General features: G+C 43.9%; 1 protein-coding gene across 3 annotated transcripts in view; it reads left to right on the top strand.

Moving 5' to 3' along the window:
• Positions 1–24977, top strand: part of PPP2R3A (protein phosphatase 2 regulatory subunit B''alpha) — a 153507-nt gene that overhangs the window by 6867 nt on the left and 121663 nt on the right. The window contains exon 1 of one of the 3 annotated variants that reach the window (XM_075068600.1): positions 16916–16986. The exons of the other annotated variants lie outside the window; for them this stretch is intronic. The gene's annotated coding sequence lies outside the window, so the exon portion shown is untranslated. Of the gene's footprint in view, positions 1–16915; positions 16987–24977 lie in introns of those variants that run through there. 3 annotated transcript variants of the gene reach the window in all.

Raw genomic sequence — 24977 nt, 5'->3', positions numbered from 1 at the left:
GGGGTAAACAGTGAGGTAGCAAAATTTGCAGATGATACAAAATTATTCAGGGTAGGTAAGTCCAAAGCTGTCTGGGAAGAGTTACAAAAGGATCTCACTAAATTGGGTGAATGGCAACAAAATAGCAGATGAAACTCAATGTTGTTAAGTATGGAGTAATGCACATGGGAAAACATCCAAACTATACATACAAATGGATGGAGTCTAAATTAGCTGTTACCATTCAAGAAAGAGACGTTGGAATCATTGTGGATGGTTCTTTGAAAACATCTGTTCAATGTACAGCAGCTTTGAAAAATAGCTAACAGTGTTAGGAACCATTAGGAATAGGGTGACCAGATGTCCTGATTTTATAACGACAGTCCAGATATTTGGGGCTTTGTCTTACATAGGTGCCTATTACCCCCCACTCTCTGTCCCAATTTTTCACACTTGCTGTCTGATCACCCTAATTGAGAAGGGGATAGATAAGATAAAAAAGATCATAATGCCACTATATAAATCCATGGTACACTCACACCTTCAATAATGCATGCAGTTCTGGCTGCCCTATCTCAAAAAAGATATATTAGAATTGCAAAAAGGAACAGAGAAGGACAACAAAAATTATTAGGAGTATCAAACAGCTTCTGTATGAGGAGAGAGTAAAAAGACTCTGTTCAACTCAGAGAAGAGATGACAAGAAGGAGGTCTATAAAATCATGAATGACGTGGAGAAAGTGAATAGGAAAGTTTTATTACACCTTCACATAACAGAGGGACTAGGAGTCACCTGATGAAATTAATAGGCAACAGGTTTTAAATGAACATAAGGAAGTATTTCTTCATGTGACGCATAGTCAACCTGTGGAACGTTTTGCCAGGGGATGTGAAGGCCAAAAGTATAACTAATAGAATATTAGGATTGGAAGAGACGTTAAAAGATCATCTAGTCCAATCCGCTGCTCAAAGCAGGACCAACACCAACTAAATCATCCCAGCCAGAGCTTTGTCAAGCCAGGCCTTAGAAACCTCTAAGGATGGAGATTCCACCACTTCCCTAGGTAACCCATTCCAGTGCTTCACCACCATCCTCATGAAATAACTTGGTTAAAAAAAGAACTAGTTAAGTTAATGGAGGATACGTCCATCAATGGCTATTAACCAAGGCGATCAAGGATGCTAGCCCGTGCTTTGGGTGTCCCTAAACTTTTGAATTCCTGAAGCTGGAACTAGATGACGGGATGGATCACTCAATAATTGCCCTGTTCTGTTCATTCCTTTTGAAGCACCTGGCACTGGCCACTGTTGCAAGACAAGGTACTGAGCTAGATGGATAATTGGTATGACCCAGTATGGCCATTCTGATGTTCTTATGTATGTATTATGCTGCTATAAGTAAATGTGCAGAGTAGAAATACCCTGAGACAGAGACAAAGAGACTTTAGGTTGCAGGGATGACTGTGATGAGGAACCCAGGAAGTGGTAGTAAGAGACAGGATAGGGAGACGCTGAAGAAAACTGAGGCAGAAGAATCTGCCCACTGGAGAACACTTCCCTCCAGAGCCTAAATGGAATCCAAGATTCATGAGTTTCAACATTTCTCTGCTGTCAGCAAATACCTATGAAACCCATTTGCAAAGTGGGTGTCTCATGCCCTTTTTCTTCTTGTCCACCTAGAGCAGTGGTTCTCAACCAGGAGTCTGGTGCTCTCTTGGGGGCCACAAGCAGGTACCAGGGAGGGGGGTCCACCAAGCATGACTGGCGTTAGACTCACTAGAGCCCAGGCAGAAAGCTGAAGCCCTGCCGCGTGGGACTGCAGCCCGGGGCCCTGAACCCCATTATCCGGGGTTGAAGTTGAAGCCTGAGCAATTTAGCTTCACGGTGCCCTCTGTGGTGTGGGGCTCCAGGCAATTGCCCTCCTTGCTACCCTCTAATGCCAGCCTTCGCTTTTATATGCAGAAAAACAGTTGTTGTGGCATAGCTGGGCTGTAGAGTTTTTATAGCATGTTGGGGCCAGCGGGGGGAACCCAGAAAGAAAAAGGTTGAGAACCCCTGACCTAGAGGACAACTTACTACTGCTATCAGTTATTCTGTTAGCCCAAGTGGCAGATGTCTGTGGTGGATCTAAATGTTCCAACCCTGCTGATGAATAATGTGGGTGTCAGTATGGTTTCACATGGTGAAATTTTGGTTTATTTAATTTGCTTTTAAAAATACCTAAGAAATTACACACAAACAACTGCATTAAAAGAACATTAAGGTTACAAATCAAGCACTCAACATTAGGAAATGCCAGAATTAAGGTTGTCTGTGGAACTTTTAATTCAGCCCTCTTGTGTGTATGGATTATAATACAGTATTTATTTACATGATCATATACGATTTCCACATATATGATTTAGCGCACAGGATAGACTTGCTCTAGGGATGAATTGTGGTTGTGTAATTAATGAGGCTCTTGTCTGTAGGCTCCACATCTCATTTGTTGCAGAAGTTGGAAAGTGTGTAGTGAAGAAGTCAGGGAATTGCCGGAAGAGAAGAGGTGGTCTCAGGGTTAAAACTGTTGAATGCTGCTCTGTAGAACTAGATTCTATCCCTGCCTCTGCCACAGAATTCCTATGTGATGCTAGTCAAGCCACTTCAGCCAGACTTTTCATAGGCGGTCACTAACTGTGTGTTCCTTGGGTGCTTAAATAGAGAAGGTGGGTGAGGTAATATCTTTGATTAGACCTGTAGTTTTGTACTGGTGACCCCTTTCACATAGCAAGCCTCTGAGTGCAACCCCCCTTATAAATTAAAAACACTTGTTTATATATTTAACACCATTATAAATGCTGGATGCAAAGCAGGGTTTGGGGTGGAGGCTGACCGCTCATGACCACCCCCCATGTAATAACCTCGTAACCCCCTGAGGGGGTCCCAACCCCCAATTTGAGAACCCCTGTATTAGACCAACACCTGTGTGGGGGAGAGACAAGCTTTGGAGCTACACAGATTCACAGACCTTGAGGTCTGATTTGCAGAAGTGCTGAGCACTCACAACTGCAACTAAAGTCAATGGGCACTGTGTTCCGAACATATAAAGTACTACACAGTGTCAAGTACTCTGAATACAATAGAAAAGCCCGTGAGGAAATTATGAATTCTGTCTTCAGGGCAGGGTTTGAATAATGGAGGCCTGGAGCCAATTTTAACAATGAGGCTAAAACAAAGTATTGAATAGCTGCTAATTCAGTGAGCACTGTTCAATGAAACATTAAGATCACCTCAGTTTTCAGGTCCATGTTTTCTCTCCCAGGTCCTCCTCTATTCTAGTTCTCAGTAGTTCATGATCAAGTATGTTCAGTAGAAAAAAAGCATAAAATAAATACATGGAGCTTTTTAAAGGAGGACTAGAAAAATCTTTTGCATATTTGCCCTGTGTGATTCCAGTGTGGTTCAGCCAAAATCACAAGTTATAAAAATGCCAGACTTTTCTGAGTGCTAGAACATGCGGCACCTTTTGGAATGATTTATTACATTTCAACAGCTGCAACTCTGCAGAGGACAAGATAGAACTAGCAAAAAGATGAATGAACTCATGGAAGGCATGACTAGTGAGAATTAATTCTCATCCTCATATCACTTGTTATTTATGTATCAGAGGCCTGGTCTACACTACGAGTTTATTTCGAATTTAACAGCGTTAAACCGAATTAACACTGCACCCATCCATACAACGAAGCCCTTTATTTCGATATAAAGGGCTCGTAATATCGATATCTATACTCTTCCCCAACGAGGGGAGTAGTGCTGAAATCGGTATTGCCATTTCAAATTAGGGTTAGACGTGGCTGCAATTTGATGGTATTGGCCTCCGGGACCTATCCCACAGTGCACCATTGTGACCGCTCTGGACAGCAATCTGAACTTGGATGCACTGGCCAGCTAGACAGGAAAAGCCCCGCGAACTTTTGAATTTCATTTCCTATTTGCCCAGCATGGAGCGCTGATCAGCACAGGTGATATGCAGTTCCAGAATCAAAAAAGGGCTCCAGCATGGACCGTACGGAGATACTGAATCTGATCTTTGTATGGGGAGATGAATCTGTTCTATCAGCACTCTGTTCAATAGACGAAATGCCAAAACATTTGAAAAAAATCTCCAAGCTAATGGACGAGGCCACAGCGGAGACTCAACGCAGTGCTGAAACTTAAGAGCTGAGACAAGCGTACCAGAAAGCCAAAGAATGAAATGAACGCTCATGGAGGGAGGGGTGACTGACGATGTGTAGCTATCCCACAGTTCCCACATTCTCCGAAAACCATTTGAATTCTTGGCTGAGTTCCCAAGCCTGAAGGGTCAAAAACATGTCGCGGGTGGTTCAGGGTATATGTCGTCGCCCTCCCCACACCAGTGAAACCAAAGGGAAAAAATCATTTCTCGCCTTTTTCAATGTCACCATATGTCTACTGGATGCTGTGGCAGCTGCGATGCTGCAGCGCTACACAACAGCATCCCCTTCCTTTCCCTTGCCTTGCGGACAGCAGATGGTGCATATGACTGATATCCGTCATTGTCATCCTGTGAGTGCTCCTGGCTGGCCTCGGTGAGGTCGGCCAGGGCGCATGGACAAAATGGGAATGACTCCTAGGTCATTCTCTTCTTTAAGCTTTGTCTCCTGGAGATTCACTCCTGCTTGGAATAGCATAGCAGCTGGAGGCTGCCCTCCCTCCCCCCTTTGATCTCTGCTTGCAGAGGCAATAAAGTCAGTGTTGTTTCTTATTCATGCATTCTTTATTACTTCATCACACAAATCGGGAGATAACTGCCATGGTAGCCCAGAAGGGGTGACGAGGAGGGACACAACGGGTAGCGTTGTTGCAGGGGCATCCCCTAGAATGGCATGCAGCTCATCATTTCTGCGGGATGCTGGCCTCTGACCCTGCGCGGCTGTTTGCCCTTCTGGTTCTTTAGTAGCTTGCCTGATATTCTAGGGCAGGACTGACTCTCCCTTTAGGCAAAACTTAAAGAAGAGAATGACCTGGGGAGTCATTCCCATTTTTGTCCATGCGCCCCTGGCCGACCTCACCGAGGCTGGCCAGGAGTACCTATGACAGCAGCAGACAGTACAATATGACTGGTAACAGTCATTGTCAACTTGCAAAGCAGCAGATGGTACAGTAGAGGTGGTAACCGTCTTTGCTAACTTGCAAAAGGCAAGGGGATGCTGCTGTGTAGCGCTCCAGTACTGCGTCTTCTAGGAACATCCAGTAGACATACGGTGACAGTGAAAAAAAGCTGAACAGGCTCTATGGTTGCGGTGCTATGATGTCTGCCTGGGCAATCCAGGGAAAAGGGCGCGAAATGATTGTCTGCTGTTGCTTTCACGGAAGGATTGAGTGACAACATTTACCCAGAATCACCTGTGATACTGTTTTTGCCCCATCATACGTTGGGATCTCAACTCAGAATTCCAATGGGCAGGGGAGACTGTGGGATAGCTATGGGATAGCTACACACAGTGCAATGCTCCGGAAATCGATGCTAGCCTTGGTACATGGACGCACATTGCCAAATTAATGTGCTTAGTGTGGCCACGTGCACTCGAGTTTATACAATCTGTTTCCAAAAACTGGTTTTTGTAAAATCAAAATAATCCCGTAGGGTAGACATACCCAGAAAAGATGACTCCTCAAGTATGGAGCATCACATCTAGCTTTGCAGCTTTGGGTGGACCTAAAGATCATTTTCCTACCTATCTTCACTTAGCATTTGCACCACTGTCCTGTCACTATGGATATGAAAAAGCAAAACTATTGGGGGAGGGTTAGTGAGAAAGTTCTTTGAGATACTTTCTAAACTTAATGTCATCATTTTCCATAAAAAGTTTGTGTGATTTTTGGGTTCCTTTCAACCTCCTACTGCAGAAATGGAGTACAGCTGCTTCTTCCATACATTCCTACAGTCGCTTTTAATTGGTTTATATTTTCAAGGCTAGTGCCACAAGACAATCAGCTAGAAACCTACTTTTAAAAAAAAACCCTGAGGTTAAGATTCTCCTTTATCATGCTAAGTGTCCCACATCAGTGAGACCCAAAGGCTGACCCTACAGAGCACATTTCAGGTATTCTGGTACTAACAGACTTTATGTATTGGAGTTCACATAGTGCTTACCTTCAATAGGAAATTAGGAAGTGTTAGGACATGACCTCGAGGAGCTGCACTAACTAACATGGTGCTAAATGTGTCTTTGCAGTAAGTGTAGACATAGACTAGTTGTGTTTAACATTGTGTCAGATAATTGTTGGTAAACCTACTAGTACTGGGGTTTACCCATGATCAGCTGACATGCTGTTAAACATTGCTTGTCCCAATCTACACTGGCTGCAAAGCCATGTTTTAACACAGTGTTATTTAACATGACACCTCCAGGTCATGCCTAACCTGAGAGCTGCCCTAACTTGTGCTTCTGCTACAGTGGCCTCCCATCGGTCACTGTGAGCATGTGGGGTCTTGCAGAGGCTATGCAACGGCCCTTTGTGCTTGGGGATATTCCATGGGGGAGAGTTTACTCTGGGCTGATGACTCCTTTGAGTCAGCCTCATTAGCACATGTGGGCATAGTGCAACATTGAATTTGTCCTCTTTTATTTAGCCATACAACAGATAGAGCAGGCCTTGCGGCAATACAAGCTTTCCAACGTGCCTCAAACCATCATCTCTAAGAATGAGAGTTTAGTTTTATTATACTTGTTGAGATAGCTGTAGCTGAGACCACCAAGTCGTATCATTATAACCCTTTGCAATATGGTGGTGGGTTATTTTCTTCTGAGTCACTCTATTGCTAGGTGCCATAAGAGCTATTATTCTGTTGGATTTACCTGAAGAAATAAGGGGATTGGAGCCCATTTCTGAGGTAGACGGAACTAGGAACAAGCAAAAGAAGAAAAAACTTTTCTTTGCTTAAAATGGAGCTTTATGTTTTGTTGTTTTTTAAGTTAAACAGTAAATGCAGGAAAGGGAGTATCCAGTGAAGGTATATTTTACTTGGAGCAGCCCTCTTTTCAGCTGTTTGTAGCTTTGTTTGTTGCACGTTTTTGTAAGGCACCCAGGGTTCTCTAAGTTTGTTGCGTTTGTCCCATTATCAATGACTAATCGTAATGATTTTATGTATTCCCAGGAAAAGATGAAGGTAAAGTTCCCAGTTGCACAACTTAACAAGACTTAAAGAAACTATTTAAAATATCTTATAATAAACATATTCCCAAACAAACAAAAAGTATTAAACTATTACAATTTGAAAACAATTATCTTCTTATTACTGAAATTCCTGGGTTTCTAATAATGGTTTATCTGTCTACAAAGTTCTTGTAAATTTTTTTACTTCCTACTGTTCTGTACTTGCAGCCTTAACTCAGGATAAAAAAGTTTATTTTTGCTTGGTAATTTCATTAGGTTTTTTTTTTTTTATGGAATTGAAATCTTTGGTATGTGTTGGGAGGCAGAGGGAAAGAGACCCTATGGCACCCTTAAACTCTAGAGGGCTGGGGAAGCCAGGGAACAGGGAGTTCCAGATCACACTGGGTGGTAGGGACCAGGGAACTCTCCAGAGCTTACAAACTCAGCATGGTTCCTACCTACCTAACCTCTGCATGCCAGCTGTTTTCTATTTGCCCAGGCTCCCCACTTCTCCTTTGCCTCCTTGTAGGTGTTCCGAATTCCATGTGGTCTTCATTAACCAGGTGCCTACTGTAGGGGTTGATTTATTTAGCATATTCTGAAGACTTAAAGTCAGGAAAGGGGAAAAAAAGGGGTTGGAAGCAGGACTTAAGATTCAGAGCATCTGGGAGTTGGAAAACAGGGGCAGGCAGAATAGCTAATGTGACAGCAATTTTTTAAAAAGACTCCAGAGGTGATCCAGGCAATCATAGGCAGCTAAGCCCAACTTCAGTACCAGGCAAATTGGTTGAAACTATAGTAAAGAACAGAATTATCAGACACAGAAATGACCATGATTTGTTGAAGAACAGTCAACATGGTTTTTGTAAAGGGTAATCATTCCTCACCAATCTATTAGAATTCTTTGGGGTGGGGGGTGGGGTCAAAAACATGGAGAAGGGTGGTCCAGTGACTATAGTGTACTTGGGCTTTCAAAAAGCCTTTGACAAAGTCCCTTACCAAAGGCTCTTAAGTAAAGTAAGCAGTCCTGGGATAAGAGGGAGAGTCCTTGGCTGAGTAACTCGTTAAAAGACAGGAAACAAAGGGTAAGAATAAATGGTCAGTTTTCACAGTGGGAAGAAGTAGTGGTGTCCTGTGCTATGACCAGTGCTATTCAACATATTCATAAATAGGGCTACGATTTTCATGGAGGTCACAGAAGTTATGGAATCCGTGACTTTCAGAGACCTCTGTGACTTGAACTCACTGTGCGTTGGAGCTGCAGGGTCCCACAGCTCCCAGGCAGGCCCCCCGGGGTGGTGTGGGGACCCTGCAGCTCCCCATTTTGTCATGCATCTTTTTAGTAAAAGTCATGGATAGGTCACAGGCTTTCATGAATTTTTCTTTATTGCCCATGACTTGTCTGTGATTTTGTACTAAAAAGATGCATGACAAAATCTTAGCCTTATTCATAAATGAACTGGAAAATCATTTGCAGACAATACAAAATTACTAAAGATAGTTAAGTCTAAAGGAGGCTCTGAAGAGTTACAAAGAGATCTCACAAAACTGGACGGCAGGGCAACAAAATGGCAGATGAAATTCAGTGTTGATAAATGCAAAGTAATGCACACTGGAAAACATAATCCCAACTATACATACAAAATAATGTGATCTAAATTAGTTCTTAACACTTAAGAAAGAGATTTTGGAGTCATTATGGATCGTTCTCTGGAAACATCTGCTTAGCGTGCACCGGCAGTCAAAAAAGCTAACAATGTAAGGAACCGTTAGCAAAAGGATAGGTAATGAGGCAGAAATATCATGCCATTATATAAATCCATCATATGCCCACACCTTGAATAGAATTGGAAAAGGTTTAGAGAAGGGCAACAAAAATGAATAGGGGTATGGAAAAGCTTCTGTAGGAGGAGAGATTAAGAAGACTGGGATTTTTCTGTTTGGAAAAGAGTTGACTAAGGGGGAATGTGAAGGGAGAAGTTTTGTTTACTCCTTCACATAACACACAAACCGGGGTCACCCAATGCAATTAATAGGCAGCAGGTTTAAAATGAATAAAAGGAAGTATTTCCTCCAACCTGTGGAACTCGTTGGTTGGAGCCACAGCATCCCACAATGAGTACAACAGCCAGAAGGGCTGGGGTGGGCTGCCAGGAGAAATGAGCCTTGTAGAGCGTTCTGCAAGTGCAGATGAACAAATGGGCACGTAATTTGTCTACACAACAAGATTTAAAAATGTGGAGAGTTTAATGGAGTGGGATGCGTGATAAAATCACATTATATTGATCTCAGTGTGTCACTAAATGTACATTCTCCACAAGGACTTGTCTACGCTGAGAAAAGATGTCAGAGTAAAATAGTTGTAGTAAGCAAATACAAACACCAACCACTTAAGTCACTGTAATAAAACTAGTAAGTTAAGGATTTGCATAGGTCCAAAAGATTTGAAGAAGATCACCAAATGCAAGCACTATCCACTGAAAACAGTTGAGGAGGTCATATCCAGACTTTCAAATGAAAGAATAAGGACACTATGGAGATATTCTATTAACTATTTTTTATGGAAGACTGTTTAAGACAAATATTTTTTTTAATGAAAAAAGACTGCTTTCTAGAGAAAATGTCAACATTTTGTAAAACAAAAGAGAACAAAGAGCCCCCACCCTGCCCAAACACACACACAAACAGAACATTTTTGTCTAACTACTGAAAGTCTTTTGGCTGTAATTTGAAAATTTTGATTTGGAAGTGCCATCACACTACCTCGTGGGAGTTGCAGTTCAGGTGCCTTGTGTCCCACAATCTCCTTTATTGGCTGGACTCCCTGGCCCGAGAACGTCTCCAATTATGCACTGTAAGAGCTCAGCAACTGAGGAAACTCTGGTGCCACCTGGGAGATGTAGTTCAGCCAGGGATCCCAGTCTTTAGAGAATGGAGTGTGAGGTGCCTGAACTACAACTTTCATAAGGCAATGTAATGGCATTTCCAATAGAAAGTTTTGGGTTTTAGCCAAAAAAAAAAAAAAAAGTTTTTTAGATCTTTTTTTTTTTTTGTCAAAAAGTTGAGTTTTTCCATGGAGCGAAAAACCCATTTGTAGGTTTTGGCCAGCTGTAGACAGAATATTTCTTATCTTGGATGCAAGGCAAATGTTTTGGCAAGTTGAACTCAATACAAGTGTTCTTCTGAGATCCTTCGTGTCCCGTGAGCAAAGGAAGACAGAAGGCAGAAGATTCTGGAAGTGAACTAGGTAAGTGGTGCAGAGTAGAGGGTGTTGGCTTTGTGGAACATTGGTCCACCTTCTATAGGAACTGGGGCTGTTATGGAAGTTATGAGCACTCAGCACAAAATTGAGACATTGAGAACAAAAGAACCAAAGGACGTGAAGATAAATTCTTTAATTGCCTGTACACCCATGCTAGGAGCCTGGGTCACAAACAAGAGGAATTGGAATTACTCATTTATCAGCATAAATTTGATCTGTTTGGTATTACTGAAACTTTCTGTGTTGATTCACATAATTGGAATGTTAAAATCAATGGTTCTGACCTATTTACAAAGGATTGAGTAGGCAAACATGGAGGGGGGTAGCTCTCTATGTCACAAATGGCATTATTTGTTTTCAGGTCATTGATAACACAAAGAAAATGATCTTGAATGTTTATGGATCAATATTCTATCAGATATAACACAAGAACAAGTGTTTGTTAGTGTCTGCTACAAACTACCAAATCACTAGGGAACAGAATGACTGCCTCCTTATACACCTATCCTTAATGTATAGGAAAAAGCTGCATGATGATCGGGGATTTCAATCTGGGTGACGTGCTGGAGGTCTCCTGCTGCCAGTACTAAAAACATCCTTGGAATTTTTCAATATTATAGATGATATTTTCCTAACTAAAAGGTGATGCAGCCAACCCGGGAGAATTCTTCATTAGACCTTGTCCTAACAGATAAAGAGGAACTAATCTTAGAACTAAAAATTAATGGTAGTTTAGGTACAAGTGATCAGGACTTGGACACCCACCCCCCACACCTCCACTCCCTACCTACCTTTGATAGGGCCAGTTTCACAAAGCTAGAATCAGCTGGTAGAAAGAATTTAATCAAAAAAATGTGAATGATAATTGGGAATCATTCAGGAACACTTTACTAGCAGTCCAAAAAGTCACAATTAAGGAAGAAGGCCATACCGGTTAAAAAACTGACAATGGTTTAGCAGGGAAGTGAAAGCAGCTATAAAAATAATATATATAAAACAAATGGAAGAAAGGACAAGTTGTTCATAATGAATATAAATCAGAAATTAGGAATTGTAGAAAAGTGATAAGGGAAGCAAAGGGACACAAGGACACATCTATGGCCAACAGAGTTCAGGACAATAAGGAGGAGGGTCATGGTCCATTAATAGATGGAAATGATAAAATTGTCAACATCAATGCAGCGTTCTGTTCTGTATTTGGGGAAAAACAGATGATATAGTCTCTGTAGGATGTTTAACAGAAACTATTAAAGTTATACATCTTAAAATCAGCAGGACCAGATAACTTGCATTGAAGAGTTTGTTTTAAAAGACCTGGTTGCCTAGCTAGCTGGACCAGGACCTTTGATTCTGAATAAGTCTTAGTGCACAAAGGACGTTCTAGAAGACTGGAAGAAAGGTACTGTTGTGTCAATTTTTTTAAAAAAAAAGGTAAATTAAGGTCTGTCAGCCTGGCATCAGTCCTGTGGCGAGATAATGGAGCAATTGATACAGGACTTGATTAATAAAGAATTAGAGGAGTGTAATATAAGTAATGCAAATCAACATGGGTTTATTGAAAGTTGATCCTGTCAAACTAACTTGATCTCAGTTTTTGATGAGATTACAAGTTTGATTGATTGATAAAGATAATAGTATTAACATAATATACTTAGATTTATGTAAGGCATTTGACTTGGTACTGCATGACATTTTGATTAAAAAATACGAATGATGCAACATTAACGTGGCACATGTTAAATGGATTTAAAACTGGTTAACAGAAGTATCAAAATGTAATTATAAACAGGGAGTAATCATCAAGCGGGTCTATTTACAGTGGGGTCCTGCAGTGATTGGTCCTTCTCCCTACACTATGACATTTTTATCAATGACCTAGAAGAAAAGATGAAACCATCACTGATGAAGTTTGCAGATGACACTATAATTGAGGGAGTGGTAAATTATGAAGCAGTCAGGTCACTGACTCAGAGCGATCTGGATCACTTGGAAAACTGGGCACAGGCAAACAATATGTGTTTTTAATATGGCTAAAGGTAAACATATACCCAAGAACAAAGAATGCAGGCCATAATAATTGAAGAAATAATAAGAAGAAAACAAAGAAAGAAGAAGTGGGGCCGCTATACACTGAGGATGGAATGGAGGTTAAGGATAACCTAGGCATGGCCCAATATCTAAATAAGTACTTTGCCTCAGTCTTTAATAAGACACTAGTGAAGGAGTTTAGGGATGATGGAGGATGATAAACTGGAATGAGGATATGGAGGTGGATATTACCGTATCTGAGGTAGAGGCAAACTTGAACAGCTTAATGGGACAAAATCGGAGCCGGAAATCTCCATCAAGGTTTTAAAGGAACTGGCGCATGAAATTGCGGAGCCCGTTAGCGAGAATTTTTAAGCATCGGTAAACTCGGGGATTGTACGTACGACTGGAGAATTGCTAACGTAGTTCCTATTTTTAAGAAAGGGAAAAAAAGTGATCCGGGTAACTATAGGCCGTTAGCTTGACGTGTGTAGTATGTAAGGTCTTGGAAAAATTTTAAGGGAGAAAGTAGTTAGGACATTGAGGTCAATGGTAATTGGGACGAATTGCAACATGGATTTACTAAAGGTAGATCGTGCCAAACCAACCTGATCTCCTTCTTGAGAAGGTGACGGATTACTTAGACAAAGGAAATGCGGTAGATCTAATTTACCTCGATTTCAGTAAGGCATTTGACACGGTTCTGCTGGGGAACTGTTAGTTAAATTGGAAAAGTGGGGATGAATATGAATTTGTAAGGTGGATAAGGAACTGGTTAAAGGGGAGACTCCAGCGGGTAGTACTGAGGGCTGACTGTCAGGCTGGAAGGAGGTTACTAGTGGACGTCCTCAAGGATCGGTTTTGGGACGCGATCTTATTTAACTTTTTATTACTGACCTTGCACAAAGAGCGGGAATGTGCTAATAAAGTTTGCGGATGACACAAAGCTGGGGAGTATTGCTAACAGGAGAAGGACGGGATACTATTCAGGAAGATCTGACCACTCTGTAAACTGGAGTAATAGTAATAGGATGAAATATAATAGTGAAAAGTGGCAAGGTCATGCACTTAGGATAATAATAAGAATTTTAGATATACGTTGGGGACGCATCAGTGGACAACGAACGGAGGAGGAGAAGGACCTTGGGGTATTGGTTGATAGCAGGATGACTATGAGCCGCCAATCGTGATATGGCCGTTAAGCAAATGCGGTTTTAGGATGCATCAGCGAGGTATTTCCAGCAAGGATAAGGAGGTGTTAGTACCGTATATAAGGCGCTGGTCAGACCCCACCTGGAATATTGTGTGCAGTTCTGGTGTCCATGTTTAGAAGGTGAATTCAAACTGGAACAGGTTCAGAGACGGGCTACTAGATGATCCGAGGATGGAAAACCTGCCTTATGAAGGAGACTCAAAGACTTGGCTTGTTTTACCTGGCCAAAAGAAGCTCGGGGGGATATGCTTGCTCGATATAAATATATCAGGGGATAACGTAGGAGGGAAGGATTAATTTAATTTTAGTACTAATGTAGGCACAAGACAAATGGGTACAAACTGGATATTAGGAAGTTTAGACTTGAAATAGACGAAGGTTTCTAACCATTAGGGGAGTGAAGATTCTGGAACAGCTTCAAGGGGAGTAGTGGGGCGAAGACTTATCTGGCTTTAAGACTAAACTTGATAAGTATATGAGGGATGATATGATGGATAGTTTAAGTCTGGGCAATTGTCTTGGATTATCACAGATAAGTCTGCTCATGGTCTGTGAGGGATGTTGGATGGGATGGGAACGTGAGTTATCTGCAGAGAATTCTTTCCTGGGTGCTGGCTGCTGAGTCTTGCCCACGATGCTCAGGGTAACTGATCGCCATATTTTGGGGTCGGGAAAGGAATTTCCTCCAGGCGGATTGGCAGAAGGCCCTGGAGGTTTTCGCCTTCCTCTGCAGCGTGGGGCATGGGTCGCTTGCTGGTGGATCTCTGCACTTGAGGTTCTTCAAACCACAATTTTGAGGACTTCAATAACTCAGTCATGGGTTAGGGGTTGTTATAAAAGTGGATGGGTAGGGTTCTGTGGCCTGCCTTGTGCAGGAGGTCAGACTAGATGATCATATTGGTCCCTTCTGACCTATGAGTCTATGAGTCTAATTACAAGATGGGGGACTCAGTCCTGGAAAACAGTGATACTGATAAAGATGTGAGGGTTTGGTGGCAAATTGGCTGAATGTGAGCTCCCAGTGTGATGCTGTGCTATGTGACAGGGGCCTCTACTCCCCGCAGGATGGCACTTCCTCCTGCCCATTCTGGAGATTAGCTCTGCCAGGCCAATGCCCCTTCCAGGGGTTACCCTCTACCACTCTCAGCCTGCAGCCCCTCTCTCACTTCAGGAACCTCAGCGTCCTCTTCATGACTTGTCCCTCTGGCTGGGTCACTGAGTGGGTGGTTTCCCTTTCTCGGGTTGGAAAGTTGCTTCCCTCCAACAGGCTCAGGCAGTCCCTATCACAGTCCTACCAGTGCCACTTTCCCAGTGGATGGTTGGGAAACCCAGGCCCGCCCTCTATTCTGGGTTCTGGCTCAGGGACCCTAGTCAGCAATCAAGGTCTGTTCCATTCCAGGCCTTGCTGTGTTCCCTGAACTCTTTCCTAGACTTCTGGCTCTCCCCTCCTTCTCTGAGTTTGCCAGCTTCAAAACTCCCTCCTCCCAGGGAATAACTGTATGCCACTTCCCTCTGTAGCCTGAACACGCCACCCCTCCCCGAGGAAGGGACTGCAACCTACTTCCCTGCAACCTACTTCTGCTGTCTGCTCCCTGGCTTTATGGAAGCCCTGTTTGTTCCTTCACAGGTGAGCTTCTTCTAATAAAGGCTTTTTCCTCAGTCGTAATTCCTCCAGCTTGCTGCCTAATAGGTTAATTGGCCCCTCTGGCCTACCTTAACCCCTTCAGGGCAAGTGTGGTAAGGCCACCCCATCAGAGGCCAAAATAGCTAATGCAATTCTGGGATGCATAAACGGGAGACTCTCGAGGAGGAATGAAAAGGTTATTTTACCTCTGTATTTGGCACTGGTGTGACCCTGTTGGAATAGCATGTGGTGCTTCCGATTCAAGAAGGATGTTGATAAATTGGAGAGGGTTCATCTACAAGAACGATTAAAGAATTAGCAAACCTGCCTTATAGGATAGACTCAAAGAGCTCAATCTATTTAGCTTAAGAAAGAGAAGGTTAAAGGGTGACTTGATTATAGTCTGTAAGTATCTACATTCATTTAACAATGAACTCTTCATTTTAGCTGAGAAAATATAATGTGTTCCATTACCTGGAAATTGAAGCTAGACAAATTCAGACAATAAGGCACACATAACGGGGTTTCAGCTATAACGCGGAAGGGATTTTTGGCTCCCCATGACCGCCTGATCGCAGGGTAGAGGTGTGTATGGCTCACTCAAAGACTAATTCAAAATGAAGTTTCAAACAGATTATCCTGTGAGCCAGCCAGATTCCAGGTGCCAAAGCCTAGAGTATGTTTACACTGTAGTTGGGAAGACCTGTTCATGTTAGTGGAGCTTGACCTACAGTTCAAAGAATAGCAGCGTGATCATTCTGTAGCCCAGGGGGTCAGGTGGGCTTGAAAACATGAGCTGGAGCATCCATATTGCTATTTCTAGTGTGCCAGCTGAAGCCCTGCTAGAATGAATCTGTGTACCAGGTCTGGGAGAATGACTGTAACCTGCGACATATCCTGAGAGAATCACAAAATTGCTGAAGATGTCACTAGTCACCCATCAGACTCTCTCATATTCTTTGCTCTTCCCTAGAGCTATTCCCAGCATCAATATGAATGACCCTCTGTATGTACATTACAGAAGCTCTGAACTTCCTTGACATCCATTAAACTCCGTTTCCTCAGTCTTGAAGACAGACACTTTCAGGCAAGAATTCTTACATAAAAATGTATTTATTCTCTTCTCTCTGGACTGCAGTTTGTTTAGAAGGAATTACCTTGCAGACAGCTGCCTTGTAGATAGCTCAAGGCTGCTGTAAAACCTGTTGTTTTATACAGCTATTAATATTTCAAAATCTGACACTCACCTAACACTTAGTGCTGTTTTGTGAGTCACAGCTACATTAGAAATGTGTACAATACTGTAGCATAGTCAGGGCTGTTTTTATCACTATGTGACACAAGTGATTTAAAGTTCCCTTTGCCTTGTAGCAAATACACTGCTGCTAGCAGTGCTGTAACAAGGGCAAGGCGAGTGAGGCCTTGCCTCGGGGGCCTAAATCTGAGGAGCGTGGAAAGATCGGGGAGCTTCCCTGCCAGAATGAAAGCTGCTGCTGCCTTGGCAACAGGAAGCCAGCAGGCAGCTGAACAGTCAGCTGAGGCAGCTGCTGCACGTCAGGAGGGGGACGGGAGGGGAGGGGAGGGGCACACACATGCTTCTCAGCCCTCCCCTCCCCCAGCACCCACCTGGAGGAGATGCCAAGGGGGCTTCCGGTGGGAGACAGCATCATCTGCAGCCAGTGGATCTCACTCACCTGAGCAGCTTCTGGGGCTTTGGTGAGTGTTTGACCCTGTGATCCGGCCCCCCACAGCCACCACTCCTGCAAACTGGGCAAGGGGCAGCCCCATCTGCCACCCTCAGTGAGGCTACGGTGAGGGGCAGCGGGGGAGGAAGGAAGCCAAATGTAATGGCAGTCCCCTCCCTCCCAGAGCCCACACCCCCTCTCCAGCCCCCAAACTCTGTCCCAGAGCCTGCACCCCTCCACCATCTTGCACCCTCACCCCGTGCCCCAGCCCGGAGCCTGCACTCAGCACCCAAACTCCCTCTCGGAGCCTGCACCCCAGACTCTCTCCCAGAGCCTGCACCCAGCCCTCTGCACTCCATCCCAGAGCCTGCACCCCTCCATCCATCCTGCACCCCCACCTTGTTCCCCAGCCTGGAGCATGCATCCAGCACCCAAACTCCATCCCAGAGCATGTACCCCGGACTCCCTCTCAGAGCCTGCACTCCTCCACCCATCCTGCACCCCTACCGTGTGCCCCAACCTGGAGCCTGCACCCAAACTCCCTCCCAGAGCCTGCACCCCAGACTCCATCTCAGAGCCCAAGCTCTCAACCGTCTTACACACCATCCCCTGCCCCAACCCACGGCCTGCAGCCCAGATCTCCTCCCTCCACCCAAACTCCCTTGCAGAGCCTTAGGCAGGTGTGGGGCAGAGTTTGGAGGTCTGGGGGTGGCTCTGAGTGTTCTAGGCACCACCAAAATTTCTACAAACCTGCCGCCTCTGATACTTGGAGGGGGGGTGAGGAGGCGAGTGGCGAGTCGGTGGGTGGAGGAGGTCATCCATTTTCAGTATTTTAATTGTTGATACTGCATTGATTGACTGCTGTGTGCATTAATATAGTGACCCTCTGGGTCTCTGAATGAGGCTTTATACTTGGGGGTGGGGGGTGAGGAGGTGAGCGGCGAGTCGGTGGCTGGAGGGGGGCAAATCTCTCTGGTTCAAAATCTGGGACTGTGTCTGTTGGTCCTTTTTGCTGCTTTTCTCTGGGCTGGGGGTGTGTCCCAATGCTGCAAAGAGGTTGTTCACAAACAAAGGTGCTTGCTTTTAACCCCCTAGGCCGTCAGTATGTCTGCTCTTTTCTGGTCAGACCACTTGACAAGTATGATTGTCCTTGGTGTGGCTCCCAGCCCCTCTCCAAGGGTTGCAGCTGTCTGGAGGTGCCTGCCTTCCAGGCCTTCCTCATTCACACCTCATTCATTCAACAGGGCAATTGATTACAAAGTGGGGGGAAGATCTTATTCTACTTCTAGCAAAAAGTCATTTTTCTTTTACCTTAATTATACTACCTTATACAAAAAATGCATAATGCAGAGATTTATCTACAACTGCATTGATTGATTGTTGTGTGCAGTACTATAGTGACCCCTGGGTCTTTGAATGAGGCTTTATATTTGGCGGGGGAGGGGTGCGGGGGCAAGCAGGTGGGAAAGTGGCAGGCATGCAAAGAGACGAGCAGTGAGCCAGCAGAGGTTCTAGGGGCAGGCATGGAGGTTTCTGGCAGGGGAGGGAGAAGGTGAAAGGAGGCAAGTGGTGTGTGTGGGTGTCATGGTATAATTCCCCACTCTGAACCTTAGCGTCCAAAAGATGGGGTACCAGCATGAATTCCTCTAAGCTTAATTACCAGCTTAGAACCTGTAGCGCTGCCACCAACCAGGAATTCCAGTGCCTGGTACACTCTGTCCCAACTTGCCTGAAGCCAAGACCAGACCACTCTGGATCTTACCCAAGAAAGTAAATCTTTCCCCCGATTGCTCTCAGGCTTTCGCACTCCCTGGGAGTTACTGGTAGATTTCTGTGATTCAACTCTTGAATCCAAACAGAGGAATGCACCTTCCCCCCTGCGTCTCTCTCCCTCCCGACTCTCCCTATAGAGAGACGCAGTAATCCTGACACAGAGAGAAATTGCCTCTCTTCCCCCTTCCTATTTCTCCCCACCAACTTCCCTGTGAATCCAGGACCAGTCCTGGGGTTCACAGAAAAAACATCAGTGCTCTAAACAAGAACTTTTAGATAAGAGAGGAAGAACAGTAAAAATTATCTTTGTAATTTAAGATGGCATAGGTACAGGGTTTTAGCTATAGAACTGGGAATACCCTCCCAGCCTAATATAACAAGTAACAAATTAGATCTTCCAGCCAATAAAGTTTGAACTCCCCCGCAATCACATTGCAATAAAGAAAACAAAACTAAGCCTAAACGTAGCCTTATCTACCTGTGACTACACTATTTTAACTTATAAGAACCTGTATCGCAGAAGTTGGAGGGCACTGTTGCTCGTCTGGTTCACTCTCAGTAACCGAAGAGAAACACAACCAAAAAACTAACAGCACACCACCAAAAAGTTCTCCTCCTCAAGATTTGAAGTATCCTGTCCCCTGATTGGTCCTTTGGTCAGGTGACAGCCAGGCTCACTGAACTTGTTAACCCTTTACAGGCAAAAGAGATATGAAGTACTTCTCTTTTATTAACTCTTTATTTATCTGTTTATGACAGTGGGACTGACTAGGAGGAACACAGCAAGCCACGGGGGGCTAGGGGGTGAAGGGGGGTGTGATGATGGGGCTGAGCGGGGAGGGGGTGGGTCCTATTTTACTGCTGTGATCTGGTCACCCAATAGGTGCTGTTTCTCCCCCCCCACCTTGCTTTTCGGCCCACAGCTGTTTTGGTGGGGCGCCGCTGGGGAAGGAGGGTTTGTTTCAATGGAGCGTGGTGCTGCTGGGGAAGGAAGGTTTGTTTCCGCGGGGCCGGATGGCGCTAGGGGTGTGTGTGTTTCGTGGGGTGATGGGTGGACAATTTTATATTTTTTCCTCGGGTGCAAAAATAGCTAGTTACAGCTCTGGCTGCTAGCATTGGTGCAGTTGCCTCTTTGCTGGAAATATGCGTAGAATTTTTTTTTAGAGTAGACAAGTCCTTAGATTTCTTCTGTCCTACGCTTCTTAGAAGCACAAGATGCAAGTAAATTGAAAATTCAACTGACAGCCATTACTCTAACAGATTGCCGTTGTTCAGTTATTTCCCTCCAGCATAATCTTTATGTGAATAGAGCTGCCAGTGTGTTTTATAGAATAACCTTTTATATCGTTAATATCCACAACTATTTTTCCCTTTAGAAGTGATTCATGCCTTGTTACAGATAGAAAAGATATAAAGCATTATTCTGTAATCACACAAGAAGCACTATTCATTCACATTTGATGCTGCGAAACTAACTCTTTATCTTCTGGGTCAGAGTTGATTTCATGGCAGCCATTATCCAAAGTCTGTCTTAGTACGTCTGATCTGTGGGTTGTGCTAGGGGCACAATTAGAACAAAACTTCGGGCTTGAAAGAGTGAAATAAGTATGTTTCTTCTGGGAGTGCTCAGTCTTTCCAGTGTTACTATTCATATGTAGTGGGTGTTAGTCACCAGCCTCTAATCACAAGAAAAGCCTGTTTAAACTAAGTTTGAGACCAGATTCCCAAATCTGATAATAGAAAGACTCCCCTTTTAGGACTTGTCATAAACAGATAAGAAAAGTTAATAGCACAGAAGTACTTTATATCTCTTTGACTGTAAACGGTTAACAAGTTCAGTAAGCCTGGCTGTCACCTGACCAGAGGACCAATCAGGAGACAGGATACTTTCAAATCTCGAGGGAGGGAAGTTTCTGTGTGTGCTGTTAGTTTTTGGTTGTTGTTCACTCTGGGGGCTCAGAGGGACCATACGTGCAACCAGGTTTCTCTCTAATCTCCCTGATACAGGTTCTTATAAGTTCAAAATAGTGAGTACTAGATAGATAAAGCGAGTTAGGCTTATGTTTGTTTTCTTTATTTGCAAATGTGCATTTGGCTGGAAGGAGTTCAAATTTGTATTTTTGCTGAAAGGATTTTAATTTGTATTTGAATACTTAGGCTGGGAGGGTATTCCCAGTGCCCATAGCTGAAAGTCTCTGTACCTATTCCATTTTAAATATACAAAGATAATTTTTACTGTTTTTCTCTCTTTAATTAAAAGTTTCTTGTTTAAGAACCTGATTGTTTTTTTATTCTGGTGAGACCCCAGGGGACTAGATCTGGATTCACCAGGGAATTGGTGGGAAGAAAGTAGGGAAGGGGGAGAGAGAGGCTAATTTCTCTCTGTGTCAGGATTACTCTCTCTCTCAGGGAGAGTCTGGGAGGGGGAGAGAGGAGGAGGGGGGAAGGTGCATTTTCCTCTGTTTTGTGATTCAAGGAGTTTGAATCACAGTAATCTTCCAGGGTAACCCAGGGTGGGGAAGCCTGGGAGAGGCAACGGTGGGAGAAAGAGTTTACTTTCCTTGGGTTAAGATCCAGAGGGTCTGGGTCTTGGGGTTCCCCGGGCAAGGTTTGGGGGGACCAGAGTGTACCAGGCACTGGAATTCCTGGTTGGTGGCAGCGCTACAGGTTCTAAGCTGGTAATTAGCTTAGAGGAATTCATGCTGGTACCCCATCTTTTGGACGCTAAGGTTCAGAGTGGGGAATTGTACCACTGACAGCCTCCTCTTGATTAGGATTTAAAGTGTGATGTTAGATCATGTTTGCCAGCTCAGTCTAACACATTCTAAAACCGCAGTCACGACAAAGCAAGCGGTAGTGTAGCACAGTGGTTCTCAACCAGGGGGATACATACCCCTGGGGGTACACACAGATCTTCCAGGGGGGTACATCAACTCATCTAGATATTTGTCTGGTTTTACAAAAGGCTACATAAAAAGCACTAGCAAAGTAAGTACAAACTAAAATTTCATACAAACAATGACATGTTTATACTGCTCTATATATTGTACACTGAAATGTAAGTACAATATTTATATTCCAGTTGATTTATTTTATAATTATATAGTAAAAATGAGAAATTCAGCCTTTTTCAGTAACAATATGGCTGTGGCACTTTTGTATTTTTATGTCTGATTTTATGAGCAAGTAGTTTTTAAGTGAGGTGAAACTTAGGCGTACACAAGACAAATCAGACTCCTGAAAGAGGTTCAGTAGTCTGGAAAGGTTGAGAGCCACTGGTGTAGCACATACTAAGCTAACCAAGTTAAAGCCAAAGGGCATGGGGAGGTGTGCGGTGGCAGCAGTGAGAAAAGGACTTTCTGCAGTAATTTTAAAAGTTATTTATTTTTGTCATTGGTGGCAAGTACCAAGTACTCCTTTACCTGATTATTCTTGAAGAGTCTAGCACATTTTCAGATTCAGTAAAATAAGTAAATAGTAAGAATTAGTAACTGGCAAGACGCAGCATGTTAGTACAATTAAAAGATGTCAGGAATTCTTTGATTTAGCAGCAAAGGAGGTAATGTGCTTTTGGGCTTCCTGAGCAAAGACGTCCTATCATGGAAGCAGGAGGTAATAATTCTCCTCTATCAGTTCTGATGAGTCTGTATCTGGACTGTGTTGGTTCCTGAACATGTTAGTACCAGAAAGATATTGACAATTTGGAAAGAGTTCAGAGAAAAGCAACAAACAGGGCTAGAGGGATTGGCTTATATTGAAACAAAAAGAGCGTTGGTATAAGTACATCACTCAGGGATGTGGAAAATCCCTCTCGGGGTGGTGGAGTTTCTACTCTGATGGGTGAAGCTCTCCCGTGGGCATAGGTAGTGTCTTCGCTGCAGAGTTGTAAGTGTAGACAAGCCCTCAGGATGGACATAATCATCCTTTAGTACTGATGAGAAATGCAGTAAGGAAAGTAACTGAAATACTTCCCTGATGGATTGTATTTTCTAAATGGACAATTTACCCTAATTCTCAATTACTGAGGGATAGTCTTCAGTCAGTGATATATTTTGCTTTCCACAACCAACTCTCTGTACAACTTTTCATGAGTGATGTACTCAAATACTTGGATGCTAATATCTAAACTGTATTCCTAAATGTATTCACCTAAATTTGGGATATTGCTAATTATGTACCGTATGACTTTTAAAAACAAACTTTGTATTTGTTGATAATCCAAGCACTATTCCCAGATGTACAGACATTATTTCCTCAACCTGTGTATTATATAATTTTAACATTAGCTTTAAAATTTGAGAGAAGAGGATAAAAATTGAAAAGATAAAATTTAGGCTGAATATCAGGAAAAATATGTTGACACTAAGTTGTCTTAGAGCATGGAATAATATTTCTAGGGCAGTGGTGGAGGCTCCATTGCTTGGGACATTTAAAATTAGATTGGAGGGGCCCGGGACTGAATGTGTTGCTAGTGAGGGAACACATACTGGAAGAGTTAACTCTCAGAAGCCAGATCAGAAGAGAATCCTAGTCACTGTCATAGGATGGGCTCCTACATGCTAGTTTTGGCTCCACTGCGATCCACATAATTCCCCCAAATCCTATAGGCACCTGAACAAACTCAGCACCTGGATTGTCAGAGTAGCAGTTCCCTTGGTGCCTTTGTTTTTTCTTTGGGGCATGCATGCGTTTGTGTAGGTGTCTATCTCTGCCTAAGCCCCAGGGCAATTCACAATGCTGGGGGAGATAGGCGTTCGTCTGCCTAACCTGTGGGTGGGGCCCAAGTTGGTCAGGCGCTCAGAAGCCATCTTCTGAATCAGAGCCCCTTCAGAATCTGGCTGCTAGAGGAGCTGGTGGTGGTTCCAGTGCCTGCCTTATAATGTTTAGCCAGTGATTAGAGTACTCACCTGGGATTGGGAGACCCTGGTTCAATTCCCCTTCCTTGTCTGAAGGGTAGGAAAGATTTGAACAGGAGTTTCCCACTTCTTAGGCAAGGCTCTAACCACTGAGCGATGGGATATTCTTAGGTGGAGCTCCCTTGGTCTCTCCTGTTGAAGCTGTTCCTCTGCATATAAGGAATTAAATAATTACTTGGGAAGGGGACTGGACCCAGGGTCTCTCACATCCCAGGTGTGTCCCCTAAACACTGGACTGCTGAGTCATTCTCTCTTGCTCTGTTCTGGCCCAGTGGAACATCAGCAGCAGGAGAGACCAAGGGAGTCCTGCCCCCCCCCCCCCCGTCAAGCTATCCCATAGCTGTGTAGTTAGAGCACTCTTCTGAGAGGTGTAGGAGACCTCGGTTAAAATTCTTCCCCCACTTCTGCCTGAGGAATTGAACCTGAATCTCCCACACCCCAGGCCAGTGCGCTAACCACAGGGCTAAAAAGTGTAAGGTGGGTGCTGCCGCTTCCTCCTCCTCTAGCAGTTTTGTGTGGTGTGAGGCAGGCACTTAACTCATTCCTGCAAGAAACGTGTTGGGTGTCCAAGCCAGCCAACTCCACGAGCGGGTTCCCAGTTGTAAGTTGCAAGCAGAGAGACGTACCTCTCTACGGGGCCCAGACTTAGGAGCCTACCTTTGTGAGAGGGCCAGGGGTTAGGACAGCCTCGTCTAGTCCACATCTCCCATTCATCAGTTTAGGTGCTGGCTTTTGTGGATTGCATTCTAAGGCTCCTGTCTCTCCCCATTCATTGCATATGGACCCTAGGGACCTAACTCCGGCTTTGTGGATCACAGTGTTGTTCCTGGGATTTTCTAGATGCCTAAAGGTTAGGTGTTGCAGTGCCCTATTCAAGAGAGAAACCCAGGCATGGAGCAGGTCTGTCCCACAGAAAGACAGAGGGATTGGAGAACTGGCTACTAACTTCTTTTTGCATCACGTGCTGGGAATGGAAAGAGTTTTGGGCCCTATATATAGCATGGACAGTCCTACCTCTGTCAGTGCTGGAGAGGATGTGCAATCCCAAGGATCAGGAATACTTAGACCTGGTGAAGACATAAAAGTATGTGCTTTCTTTTGAAAAAAACAACAACAATGTTATAACTCTTTAAAAAGATGACTTTGGAGACTTTGCTTACTGTGGCCAGCTTCAGCAAAGCACTGAAACACACGCATCAATGGCACTGAGTCCCATGCTTAACATTCAGAGCTTTGCTTAACTGGGGAATTGCATTCTGTGTAATTTGGAGTGTTGGTGTGGAAAGCACCCCGAGGTTTAAAAAATGACTGCTCTTTATCCCAGGGCATCCTG

This window comes from Chelonoidis abingdonii, chromosome 8, assembly GCF_003597395.2.
Source record: "Chelonoidis abingdonii isolate Lonesome George chromosome 8, CheloAbing_2.0, whole genome shotgun sequence".
NCBI classification, from domain to species: Eukaryota; Metazoa; Chordata; order Testudines; family Testudinidae; genus Chelonoidis; species Chelonoidis abingdonii.
Note: the sequence above shows the minus strand (reverse complement) of the source record. Positions and strands in the feature narration are given on the sequence as shown.